The following is a 13,795-nucleotide window of genomic DNA, read 5'->3' as shown; positions in this document are numbered from 1 at the left end:
AACTTTCAAGTTACTCACATAGATACAATCAAGATAAAAATGGAAAGAATGAGCTCATAGATCTATGAGTATGAGATGTCTAGAATGAATCCTGAAGAAAATATTCAAGATATGAAAAAAATTAGTTTATTCATAATATTAACCATTTAAAAACTATGGTTAAATCTTTTCAAAATAAAGATTTAATTAACGAAGTCCCTAGATGCCACATTAGGCAACCTAAAGTCACTAGGATTTAAGAATCTAAAGACTTTTCTTCTATGTATTTCGATATTTTGTTTGATAAATGAAAGAAATGTCAAATTGAGCTAACTGGTCTTGGTGAAAGTCAAGAAGATGATAAGAAAAATAAAAGTCTTGCACTTAAAGCTATAGATGTCAAAGACATGGAGTCAAAAGATTAAAATTGTCAAAGTGGAAGTGAAGAAGATACAAATATTCTATTTTGCATATTCAAAGAATTCTTAAGGCACGAAAAAAATATCCTTCAATAAAAGCAAAGTAAAGAAACAACATTCATGTCAACATGTTTCAAGTGCGGAAAGAAAGATCACATAAAAAGAATAAAAAAGAGATTATGTTGTTTTAGATGACAATGACATGCAATCATTTGATGAATTTGAAAAAGATAAAGAAGTCAACATATTTTCTATGACAAACCACGAAAAACATGAGGTAAACGGCCATGAAATTGAATTTACCCATACATTTTGATCTGTTTACTATCTATAAGGGCTTAAATGATGAAACAAGAAAGTTAAAAATATCGTCTCTCTCTTAAAAGACTATTTCTTCTTTTGAACAAAAAAAATGAAAATTTAATCAAATAAATAGAGCTTTTTAGAGAGTGACAAAAAATTATAACTAAAAACTCTCGTATTTCTTTTCTTCTTATGAGAACTTTAATGATAAATTTATCAAGTGTGTTGCTGAATTCAAGATTTTAGAAAATACAATTGAAAACCAATGCTATGAACCTAAAACCAATGCTAAATCTTTAAAAAAAAATCGGTTTAGACTATGAACCTAAAACCAATGTTAATTCTTTTTTTTTTAAAATATTCGCATAAATATAACCTCTAATTATACTATGCCTAAATATTATTATTATGGAGAAATTGGTCACACTTCTTCTTTTTTTTATATGAGAAAAGATCATGAAACAAATATCACAAGAAAATAAATTCCTTACAGAAACATATTTTACACTTAAGATACAAAATGAATTGGGTATCAAAAGTCAAAAACTCAATATATGATGCAGGTGTACTTTATAACTCAAACTCGAGAAGGAGGGAAAAGCAAAACCTCACACCATCAGACACAACAGAACAAATGGAGATGGATACTTAAGTGTTTAAATAAATGAAATGCAAAGTGATTTTAATTAATGCAAGAAAAAAATAGGTTTTAAGTTGATGCACTTCCATCTAATATAATCTCATGATAAACCACATCATGATGCATGTAAGGAGACAATGAATGGGACGTTTGATGCGTGGTCCACTGATTGAAAATTCTAGTATGAAATGCATATTTATAATGTTAATAATTTAAAATAATATAATATTTTATAATTGATTAATTTATTTTTATTTAAAATACAGGTTACATGTACTAGTATAGATATTTAAATATTAATAAGGTACAGATAAGAGTACAAATATAAATGCTCAAATAGATACATAGATTTTTTTTAGATGTGAAAAAATAGATACTATAACCCAGCTCATTATCACCCCTACCAGTAAAAATCATTTACAATGACTTGTAACTCTTACACTTACTTACCCTTTTTTTTGTGTGGATGAAATTACACTTACTTACCTTAAATAAGTAGCTTCATCACTTAATTCACTTAATTTATCAACATCTATCCAGCAGGTTGCATTCTTACATCACTCAATATAACTCTTTTTAAGTTCTATCTTTAATGGATTTTAGCAATACACCCATCATATTTAACATTAAATATGATTATTACCATTTTACCACCTTATCATATAGGTTATTTCTGATTTATCTTCCTATAATTTTTTTTAAAAAAAAACAACCTTGTCATTTCTAAATACTAACAATTTAATCCTTAAAATCAAAATCTGCAAGAAAATTCGAAAAAAGTCCACAGAAAACCTATAAATTTTCCTACGGATTTTTGAGTTTAAGAGCTAAATTGTTAGTATTTTGAAATTACAAGATTGTTTTTTTTATAAAAAAATTACAGAAAGATAAACCAGAAATGACCTATATTGCAAGGAGCTAAAATGGTAATAACCCTATTTAATACTATTGACATTGGTGTGTGAATATAAATGGTGGATAGACCACGACTTATTGATATGTTCGACTTGTTTTTTCAAGTGACTTATTTATGCCCAATTCTGCTGCACTTGGTATGCATGTATTAATGGTGGAAGACCCGAACCGATAGCTTTTAATAATATAATAGTTTTAAAGTTTAACCTAATTCATCCTTAGAAAATAGATTTATAAGGTGAAAGGTGTCCTGTCCAACTCTAATGAGTTTAATGGGTGACTATAAATGATGAATGGTTTAAATTATCAATATATGAGATTTGGTTTTCTCAATACAACTCTTTACATCAATCAATACAGAACTTTGTGCGTGTATATAAATAGTTAGTGACCCGAATCGGTAAACAGTTGATATTATTATCGGATTAGAATTTAGCACAACTCATTCCGAAAATGAATCATCTAGAACTGGATTTAATTGCAAATAATTTTATATGTATCTCAAATCATTGTTTATCAGTTTATGTTCAGTCAAATGCTTGGTTTTCGAACCTCACTTCAGTCAAAATTTTAGAAACCGATTAAACATTCTTAACTCTCATTTTTATGGTGGTCCTTAATTGCTGACCTATTAAAAGCTGTACAACATTTACTAAGGTGAAAAAGACATGAAAATTAATACAATATGCAATGACCAACCATACTTTACAATAACTGCAGAGTAATAAAATGTTGTTGTATATGATTGAATAAGAAAATGACATACTCATACTAATATCAAATGATTCCTTTGCTTTACTTGAGAGTTCTGACAAAAGCCAAAAGAAACTAGCTATCATACATAAACTGTAAAAGATCTGTTAGATTCACATGGCATATTAAATAATAGTGTCCATTTTTTAACTTGCAAACCCTACTACTGTTGATATCAATTTCAGAGGTACTTTATGAAACTACATCAGATTTTGGTTTTAACCATTCTTTATGATCTTGTTGTCCTGTGTGGTTTGTTCTATTCAAATATTCTACCATAAACTCAATGCATTCATGATTTCGAGGGATCTATTTGAACCATGTGGTCTCTATGACGTATGTGACCGTTCATAGTTCTTTGACCGGTTTGTAGACCAACTCTACAGTATACTTTTTACAAATACTAACATGTGATTAATGTCAAAAATATGTTACTACTTTCCTATATTATTTAAGGTTTTTACACAGAATAATGAATGTAAATGTTGAAAAATATATTACACGTATTTTTATTAAATATATATATATATATATATATATATATATATATATATATATATATATATATATATATATATATATATATATATATATATAGTATTGTTATATTTGTGAGTATCCTAAACCAGGGCGTCCTTGTTCAAGTACGGTGTCGCATAGACGATATCCTTAGGGCACGCCCTTGACATTGATGACGTGTATAGTATCGTTAGTCAAAGGAGAGAGTCCACACCAGAGACCCAAAAAGGAGCTTTATAAATACCTTTCTCCAAGGGAAGAAAGAAACATACCTTAAGTTTTACAGTACCCCACACATGCTAAGCACATCACTTAATAACAGAGTATTTCACCTCACGTGAGCATTACCTTTAAACCACTTGAAAAACCACCATGCATGGCTTCTTTCCGCCATACAACGTAATATACCTACTGTTCTGGACTAGGCCACACTCGGCCCAAGTACAGTGCAAGACCCAATCCGGCGTAAGATAAAGGAAAGGCGCGTTTAGAACCCGCTCGAGCGTATACACACATGTCCGACAAAGGGTAGGGCCATTCCTGACTCGGAACGACGAGGCCGTGACTGTTGCAAGCACACTCACGCGTCGAGCAGTATGTCGGGCAAGAGCAACAGGGAAGCTACCAACACTTGCCCGTCATAAATGAGGACCCTCCTCCTCGTAGGGTTCTTCACCTCCCAACACTCCTAATAACACGTAGCTTCGCACTTTCAAAAGGACCGCTCCCTCCTGATACTTCGGAGCAGTTGATCTAGGACTGAGGCCACATGCTGGTCTCCATTACTTACATAAATCTTGGCAGTTTCCATAGAGGATCAGGTAACTTCATTCATTCTCACTCTTACCTTGTACTTGCACTCATATTGCTCTTTCATCTCACTTTGGCATCGGAGTACTTTGCAGGTACACCCCTCCATTCATTCGAAGTCCAACTGTTGAAGACCATTGATGATCTAGTCGGATCAGGTGCGATCACCTACTAAGGCCTTTGAGTGTCCCTGCCTTTAGCAAGGATAGTACACACACTTGTACTTTTTGACCAGTACAATGACGTCCATCGTGGGGCACTGGTAAAACTAACTTGGACCCCACCTTCTTTATAACCATCACCCAACGCGTTGTTATCCTTCACTCTTACACCTAGCCACTTTCAGTCATTTTTAATAGGAGATCTCTATCCCCTACGCCAGAAGGTACCAATGGTAGCGGTGATGTCAGCGTCTTGGCGAATATGCGTGCCGCCATGGACGAATTACATCGCCATAACCAAACACTGGAGGACGACATCCACAACATCAAAAAACGCAAACTAGAGTTCAATCCCCAGAAGGAGATGTAATTGGTTGATCCCCAGCCTCTCTCAGACGAGATATGGAGAGTGCTTGTCCTCGAGGGATTCAAGCCTCCCTCCTTGGCCAAGTTTGATTGGCGTAGCGATCCCTACGAGCACGTCACCTCCATCAACACACATATGGTCATCATAGGAGCCCTCGGACTCCGTGAAGTGCAAGATGTTATTTAAAAATTTCAGGGACGCCGCCATTGCTGGTGTATGGATTTACCTTGTGCCTCTATAATCTGCTATCAGGAGTTTTTAAAGAAGCTTGTGCGCCAGTTCGCGCCAGCCGTCACCGAAAAAGGTTCACCATTTTCCTATTCAACATATGCCAGGGTCCATTAGAGTCGTTGAGGAACTATCTCGCTCAGCTTAATGAAGCCGCCATTAGGTTCGCACCGCCAAACCAAGAGATGTTCGTGGGAGTGTTCCAAAACTGACTCAAGGCATGACACTTTAACGAGTCTCTCGCCCAAAAGGCAACGCCCTTATTGCCGAAAGTGATCACTAGAGCGGAATGCTATATAAAGGCGGAGGTGAGCAACGCCGAAAAAAAGGCGCATGATGTCAAGGAGCATTTTTCCATTGCCAAGGGTTCACCCCACCAGAGGAAGAACATTTTACCTCTCCCATAAAGGACAAAACTGCATTTAAGAGGGTAGGAAAGGCGATAAAGAACTTCATGCCCCTCAACATGTGTCGTGAGCAAATCTGGCGTGAGGTTGTCGACCTGTACAACATCTCTACACCACCCGCTCCAAAGGTGGATTTAATGGGCCCTAAACTAGGAAGATGTTGCAAGTTCTATAGATTCAAGGGACACCACATTGAAGTTTGTTACCAACTCATAAAGGAAATTGATAGACTAACCCAGAAGGGGCACCTTAAAAAATATGTGAAAGGCGACTCCTTCCATGACGTAGGAAGCCCCTAGGTCCAACAAAGAAAAAGATGTGTCGCAAGGCGAGGGTAGTAAAGTTATGTGCCACATGCTCAACATCATAACAGGAAGATTCGTCGGAGCGGGGAAACCAGCTCCGCCCATAGATGGTACGCCCGCCAAATCCTGATTATAGAAAACCTCCCTGAAATCGAAACTGAAGAAGAATTTTTAGTGCCAAAAGGATACATCGCCTTGAAGATCACTTTCGAATAACAAGATTAAGCAAAAGAAATAAATGTTAGGTATTTAGCTATTGATGTACCCTCTTCCTATAATATGATTATAAGACAACAAACTTTTAACCAGCTATGTACCGCCTTGTCCACTCTGTATTTATGCATGAAGTACCCACTCCAAAAGGGCGAGTGTGAGTTATTCGAGGAGATTAGCTGGCATATATACAATTCTGTCTAGAAGACATAGATTCTCCAGACTAAATTAAATCCTTTCCTGGGGGACTTAGTGTATCCTCAGGCGGGACCCAACTCAAGGATCGTGCCTAAAAGGCATGATTGATATCCAGCCTTAGAGACTTGATAACAAGTCTTGCTTTATGGGCTCAATGGAAATCCCGCCCAAGTAGGTCAAACATTTTGCCTGAGAGAGTGGTTATCTCGACAGTCGGACTATATCAAATTTTTTCTAGAAGACTTATATTCTCCAGGCTAATTAAATCCTTGCATGAGGGACTTAGTGTCTCCTCGTCCAGGATAAAACTCAAGGGTCATGCCTAGGAGGCATGGCAATTGTCCAAATTGAGAGACTTGATAACAAGTCATACTAGAGGGCTTGATGGAAGCCCCACCCAAGTAAATAAATTGCCTTGCCTGAAGGACTTAGGTTTGGTTTAGAATACTTAGATTCTCTAGGCTAATTAAACCTTTGCCTGAGAGACTTAGTGTCTCTTCAAATGAATCTCCCAAGATAGCTTAGACCTCGTGAGAGGAAGCATCGATTCTTGAGATACTCCCATCAGTCGTGAGTGGAAAACATATCATCTTTTACCAAAGGCCTCATACTTGAGGGACTATATAGTGTTATATTTGTAAAAGGCCTCACCTAGGGAGATGCCCTTGGACCATTTTAGAAGAGGCAATGGTTGAAGGTTGCCTAAAGGGAGGTATAGCCTCGCCTCATAGTCTCCCCTCGCTCCTACGTGGGAAACATGGGATTAGATATTCCTTGGGTAGAGAGAGTCAAGGTCATTAAATGACCCATGACAACCTTGGAAATAGGGAATTAACTGTCCATTATTGACTAAGTGGGTGGTGGCCCTTTCTGAGGAAACCCTAGGTCCTATTGACCTCTATAAATACATCTCCTCTCAAGGAGAAATGAGACACCCTAAGTGATACATATTCTCAACAACCCAAAGAGCACAATGCTCAATTTAGCCTTAATACATGACCACCGGTAATCAAATGTTTGCTACCAATCATCACCGGTCATCAGTAGAGCCTCTCTCCGCACATGAGCAAGTCTCCTAAATCATCTCAAAACACCACTGCCCAAGGCTTCTCTCCATAGTGTAGCAACCTGCTCTAAAAATTAAGATTTTAGAGTCGCCATCTATTCTACCAGGGCAAATAGGAAATCCTATGAAGTTAAGAAATCTAGGTAAGTTATTATATTCAGTTCAAGGGAAGGTGTTAGGCACCCTTAACCCTTTCCTAAGGTTTTAAGTTTAAGGCAAATGTTTGTGGCTAAAGATGTTAAGGCAAGGTTTATGCTTTCAAGGGTGAACGGTAAGATTCGAACCTAATTGGAGTTTTGGGGAAGGGGACTCGCCTTGGTTATCCAAGTGCCTACGTAGAACCTTAGGGAGGATCAGAGTCAACGTAGTTCGGGGAGGGTTGTACGCCTTAGAATTAATATGAGGTTGTTTGAAGGTATTTTGAATTACCTTATCGCAATTTTGAAATTCGTAGTTTTCTAGGTATTTTCAATTACCTTATCGCAGTTTTGAAATTCGTAGTTTGTGACAGAGATGTGTTTTGAATGGCGTACAACCTTGATTATAGTATGTTCTATTAATCGCGATGATTAATAGATTTAGTCACCATAATTAACAAATTTAATAGGAATTGCTAATTATTTTAATTGATTGATTCGATTATCACCGTTAGCAAATTGATGTGTTTTAATTAGATTATTAATTATCGTTACTCCTCGCGATCAATGGATTTGATCAAAATAAATAACGAATTGATAAAAATATGCTAATCATCGTAACCAATAGAATCGGTTAAAACCCTTTAACAAAATAAGCCTTATTTGAATTTATATTATTTAATTAATTAAATAATTAATTGTTAACCATCGCGACCGATTAATTCGATCGAAACGAATAATAAATAAATCCTAATACTAATTATATTATTAATTCAATTTTTAAAAATCAAATTATATATATATATATATAATATATTAGGTTTAATTATATAATTATATAAATACTATAAAAAAATACAATAAAATCTGGTTTTGATTGCATGTGGCGGGGTTGAGTGTCCATGACATACTCCTTCATCCTGGTACGTCAGATCCAAGATATTGATGATCCAGTGGCTAGATGATGAGGGTATACTGTGGTCTTGTGTTGGCTGTGTGTACAGGATCTTGAAACAAGCAATTTATAAAAAATAGTGTTGGGGACCAGGAATCGAACCTATGCCCCTTGAGCCAAACACGTGAGCATTCACCAACTCAACCACCCAGCGCAATTGATTAATACAGGCTTTAATGAAAATATAAAAACAACATGATGGCCTTTGGGAAAAACGCGCGCGTTAATTTGAATGGACGAATGGCTTATTGACACGCCATCGTCTTCTTCATTGAAACCTGCCATACCACTTTTACAGCGCTCATTCATGTTAGCTATAAAAAAACCATACCTATTACACCTGTGAATTCGTAAAATCATCATACAAACACCAAAATTAAAAACGATGCCATGGATGATCTCGCCTTGCTCGTGCGATTCTAATGGCACCATTAATTTAACCTAATTGTCCCTATATCAAGAAACCATAAAACAAAACCCTAAGCACCATCAATGACATATTGCGATTTGAGCAGGAAAACAAAGAATTAATGGCCCAGGAACCTTCAGAATTTCACGACAATCAACCATATATAGTCAAAATGCATTTACATGCGATAAATTAATGACAACGAAACCAATTTAAAATTTGCAAACCGTGAGCGTATTGGTGGTGATTCACGAAGTGGCGTGGCTTAGAAGTGATTGGAAAAGCTTCAAGGATGTCCAGGGAGAGTGCAGCAATGCTTGAAATTCTTTGAGACCTCTCCTAACTCTCAAACCGAACTTGGATTGTCTTCCACTTTTGTGAGCTTCAATGTGGTTCTTGAAGGCCGAAAATCCTCCCCTTGAGGTCTGGAATTATTAGCCTTATGTAGTAGATGAGATTAGGTTAACAAATTTGAAGTGAATCTTGATGAATCAAAGATTGAAGATTTAGAAAATTTGATTTATGAAAGCTTCCCAAAATTGGCTAATTTTCATTCAATTCCTTCTCAATCTTTCCCATCTTAATTGCCACGAAATCGACACTAAATTTTGGATATTTGGATGATTATATTTGCTTGTAAATCAAAGCCATATAAAATCTCCCATATTTTCTTCCATTTATTTTGATTTAAATTATGTTTTAAATAAATAAAAATTCACTAAAATTATAATAAAATTAAATAAATCGTGGGATTGGTCTTGGAGCTTCTTGAATACTTGAGGAACAAATTTGGATCATAAGAAGTTAGGCCCATTTGTAAAAATATCCATTTTGAACCTTATTTTCTTCACATATTTCACCCAAAATTCACCAACTTGGACAAGGCATATTTCCCACAATTTTTGAGATATGGAAGAGTTATAGGACTTTTTGGAAAGCTCAAATATTCCTCTAAACACTCCTTTTGGTTTCATCTCCATTGAAGTTTCCATGCTCATGTTATGGGCTTTTGAAAAAGATGACCTTTTAATGACCTTTTTGTAGGACCTGTAATGTATTGGACCATATCTCTTGGATGAAGCATTTCTGGCCTTGGCATGTGAGAGACAAAGTTGTAGAGAATCCAATTTACTTCAGAATAGGCTTTGGTTGGGAAATATTTGATACTCCATGTGAAAGTTATGGCCAGTCAAAGTTGGATTGACTTTTCTCCTAGAAACCCTAATTTAGCAACTTTGAGATTTGTTGATTTTGAAGATTCCCTTAATAGATCATGATCAACCCTTGATCAAATGATGAATAATATTTCAAGAGGTTGATGTTGACAAAAAATCTGGAGTTTTGGCTGTAATTTGACCATAGTTGACTTTTAGGTCAAACTAGTCGACTGTGGATCACCTGAGCATTTGAATGAGCAATCCTAGGAATTAAAGCTTGACTTTTGACATGGAGATACCTTGAAACCTAATAAACCATATGAAATCCATTGGGACCCTTGATACATCTTTTCTCCTTAGAAAATCCAAAACCCTAATTTGAAAACCCTTTGATGAGGAGAGAGTGACTTGAGTTTAACCATTGAACCTTGAACCCCTGAAGATGAAATGAGATGGGAAAATTTTGGGGTATGACACATAGTGGGCATGCCCTGACTCCATAAACTATTATAAACTTACTAAGGCCTTTGAGCCTCCCTGTCCCTGTAGGAGGAACATGCAGACATGTACTTTTTTACCAGTATAATATATATATATACACACACACACACACAAACTACTACAAAAAATACATCTAAAGTTGGACGCAAAATGCGTTTGACCTCGACTACGAAAGCGAGGTAACGAAGGGAGGTATCGCCTCGCCTCATATTCTTCCCTCGCTCCCCTTGTTGCACCCTAATTTTTACCCTAAGATTTCATCTCAATTGCATCATTTCATTTCATCATATTATTCTTTACGTCTACTAACCATTAATCAAAATTGCAAAAATATGCCTTTCTTTTGTTGTTAGACAGGGACTGAATCGAAAAAACGAGATTTGCAAGACGATGCGAAGTAGTCGATGTAAAAATCGATATTTCGAGTCTATTTCAAGTCGAGGTTTAAGATTCCATTCTCTTTTCTTTTAATTCAAATTTATGGTCATTTTATAATTTTATATTAGTTTTTAGTTCTAATTCTAGTTTTAATTCAAAATTGAATTTTTTTAGTTTGAATTATTATTAAAATTAGAATTAGCTTCTAATATAAAATTGTTAAGTTTTAGTTTTATTTCTTTTTGTGATACTAACCAATCTCTTATTTTTCCTTTTTTTTAAATATTATCACCACTTTTATTATATTTCTATTATTGTTTTTTGTTGTTTTTTTGTTGTTGTTCAATTAAAAAGATTAAATAGGAAAAAAGATGCAAGTGGGTCCACTAAGTATCACATGGTTTCTACATCCAACTGATACACTCACGTTTTCAGCCAAGATTTCCAGATTCAATTCAAATTTCACACTACAAAAAAGTCACACTTTGCTTGCTTCACAAATACAAAAGATCAGATTCATTCAAACTAATCTCAACTCTCCATTCAAACTTATCAAAGGCTCATATTCTTCCCAAGAAGTTTCATGCGGATTGCCAATTCAAAACTTTTCCAAACTCAGAATGTTACAACAAAATCTCCCTCCATTTTTTCACAAAGTTTCACCAAAATTTCACTAATCTTTTCCTATATAAAGATAACTTTAGCACAAGAAAAAGGGGAGGAGAAAAAATATGTTGTTATGCTGTTGAAATTTCATCACAAATTCTCCTCCAAATTTCAAAAGAAACTTGATCTAAACTGACCCTCAACATCAGCTTCAACACAGCTTCATAGTAGCTTCACCATTGATTCTTTAACTTCACATACAAACTTCATACACAGAACTCAACACATACTTTCACCATTCCGCAAATCACTTCTTCAATCAATCTCAAACACAATCGCAGATCCTTACTTCAACGCAACTCTGCATCGGTTCAAGTTTTCATCAAGGATTCAAGCATATCCATAACAATTTCTACCACCTTCTTCTTGCGTAACCGACACCCTTACCTTTTTCTCTGGGTCGTAAGACCATTATTTGTTTTCCCTTATAGGTTTTAGTCGATGTTTTCCTTTCTCATCTCGTGGGATAATTAAACAATCGACGGTGACTTCATTGATTTCATCTGATGATTTCAATCCAGTTGTTTCACCTCTCTCCTCACATGAGCAAGTCTCCTAAATCATCTTAAAACACCACTGCCCAAGGCTTCTCCCCATAGTGGGCAAGTCCTAAGACCATAAACTATTCTAAACCTACTAAGGACTTTGAGCCTCCTTGCCCTTGTAGGAGGAACATACACACATGTATTTTTTTACCAGTACAATATACACACACACACACAAACTACTACAAAAAATACATCTAAAGTTGGACGCAAAATGCGTTTGACCTCGACTACGAAAGCGAGGTAACAAAAGGTGTCATGAAAAGCTACCCGTTATCACCTCAAATATTAAAACGACAAGGGGTAAAGTTAACTGCACATGGGTTCGATTCCAATCATCAGTATTTTTATCATTTTCATAATTGGATGACGTGCCCAATATTAACACTCGGTGTTTTGAAGAAACGAGGTAATAGATCAATGTTCTTAACAACAACAACAATAATGGAGAACAACAGCAACAACAAGAACAACAATAATGGAGAGCAACAAGAATAGAAAGTACAACAATAATGGAGAACAACAAGAACAACAGTAATGGAGAACAACAAGAACAACAAGAACAATAATAACATCAATGACACAATTCCATTAAGAACTAAACGACCTATAATGTACATATCATTACATCAAATTATGCATAAGAAGGAGTGGAAGGAATATCAAAGAAGGGAAAATGAAATTTGAAAAGACAAAGAGATGTAATCATTCAACATCTCGAGGTAGCTAGTCAACCAGAAGATCTTTCCAAATTTCAAGAGAAGAAAACATGGTGAGTTAAAGAAGAGGAAGAATCAGAAGAACCAATATAAAAGCGGAAACCCTATTTAAACCAACGGGTCGGGTCCCTTTTTCCACCCCTACCATTATCACTCTCCTCCTTCTCAAAAATATTTGTCATGTTCGTTCTTCTCTTCTTATTATTTATCTTAATATTTGGATTTAGATTTAACTTTTGGTTCGTTAGATTCTTTCAAAATTCGTAATCCAATAATGGTCTTTTCTTCGTCTTCTTCTCCCAATCTTCTTCAATAGCCTAAATTAATAAACTCATATTCATATTTGTTCAAATTTACATATCTAAATTTATTCGTTCAAATTTTAAAAAATTACGAACCCTAAATTCTAATATGTTTGTATCTGAAAAATAAATGCAAAGATGAAGTTATTGATTAAAAGAAAAAAATGTATAACCCTTTATTGAAAATAGAGAAGAAATTCTAATTCACAACCTTAATTTGTTGATTCAAATATTGATAATGATGAAATTAGATGGAGATATCAACAAATAGAATAATTCCATATAACATAAAAGAAAATCATTTTCCAAAATTTGAAGTTTGTTTAGGATGATTATGTTTGATAAATATATAGTTTACTTTTTTTTTATAAGGACATATATAATCAACTATATATCTAAGAAAGGTTAAAACAGAAAATTTCAAATCTCTCAACTTAATTCATTCTTTTTCAACCAAATTTTAGGATGTGTCAAGTTCTTATTTGACACTTTTTTCAACTTTCATTTTTCTCACTCTTCCCACTATTTCACTCAATCTCTCTTTTCAAAAGTTAAAATTCAAATTATTATTATTATTATTATTATTATTATTATTATTATTATTATTATTATTATTATTATTATTATTACTCTAATCTATTACATTTATCTCTTCTCACATTTAACTTTTTCCCTTTCTCTTTGTCTTTCATTCACTTTTTATTATTTTAGACAATTATATTCAAATTTTCAAACATTTTTTT

The sequence above is a fragment of the Vicia villosa genome, linkage group LG1 (assembly GCF_029867415.1).
Source record: "Vicia villosa cultivar HV-30 ecotype Madison, WI linkage group LG1, Vvil1.0, whole genome shotgun sequence".
Classification (NCBI taxonomy): domain Eukaryota; kingdom Viridiplantae; phylum Streptophyta; class Magnoliopsida; order Fabales; family Fabaceae; genus Vicia; species Vicia villosa.
This window is presented reverse-complemented; position numbering follows the sequence as displayed.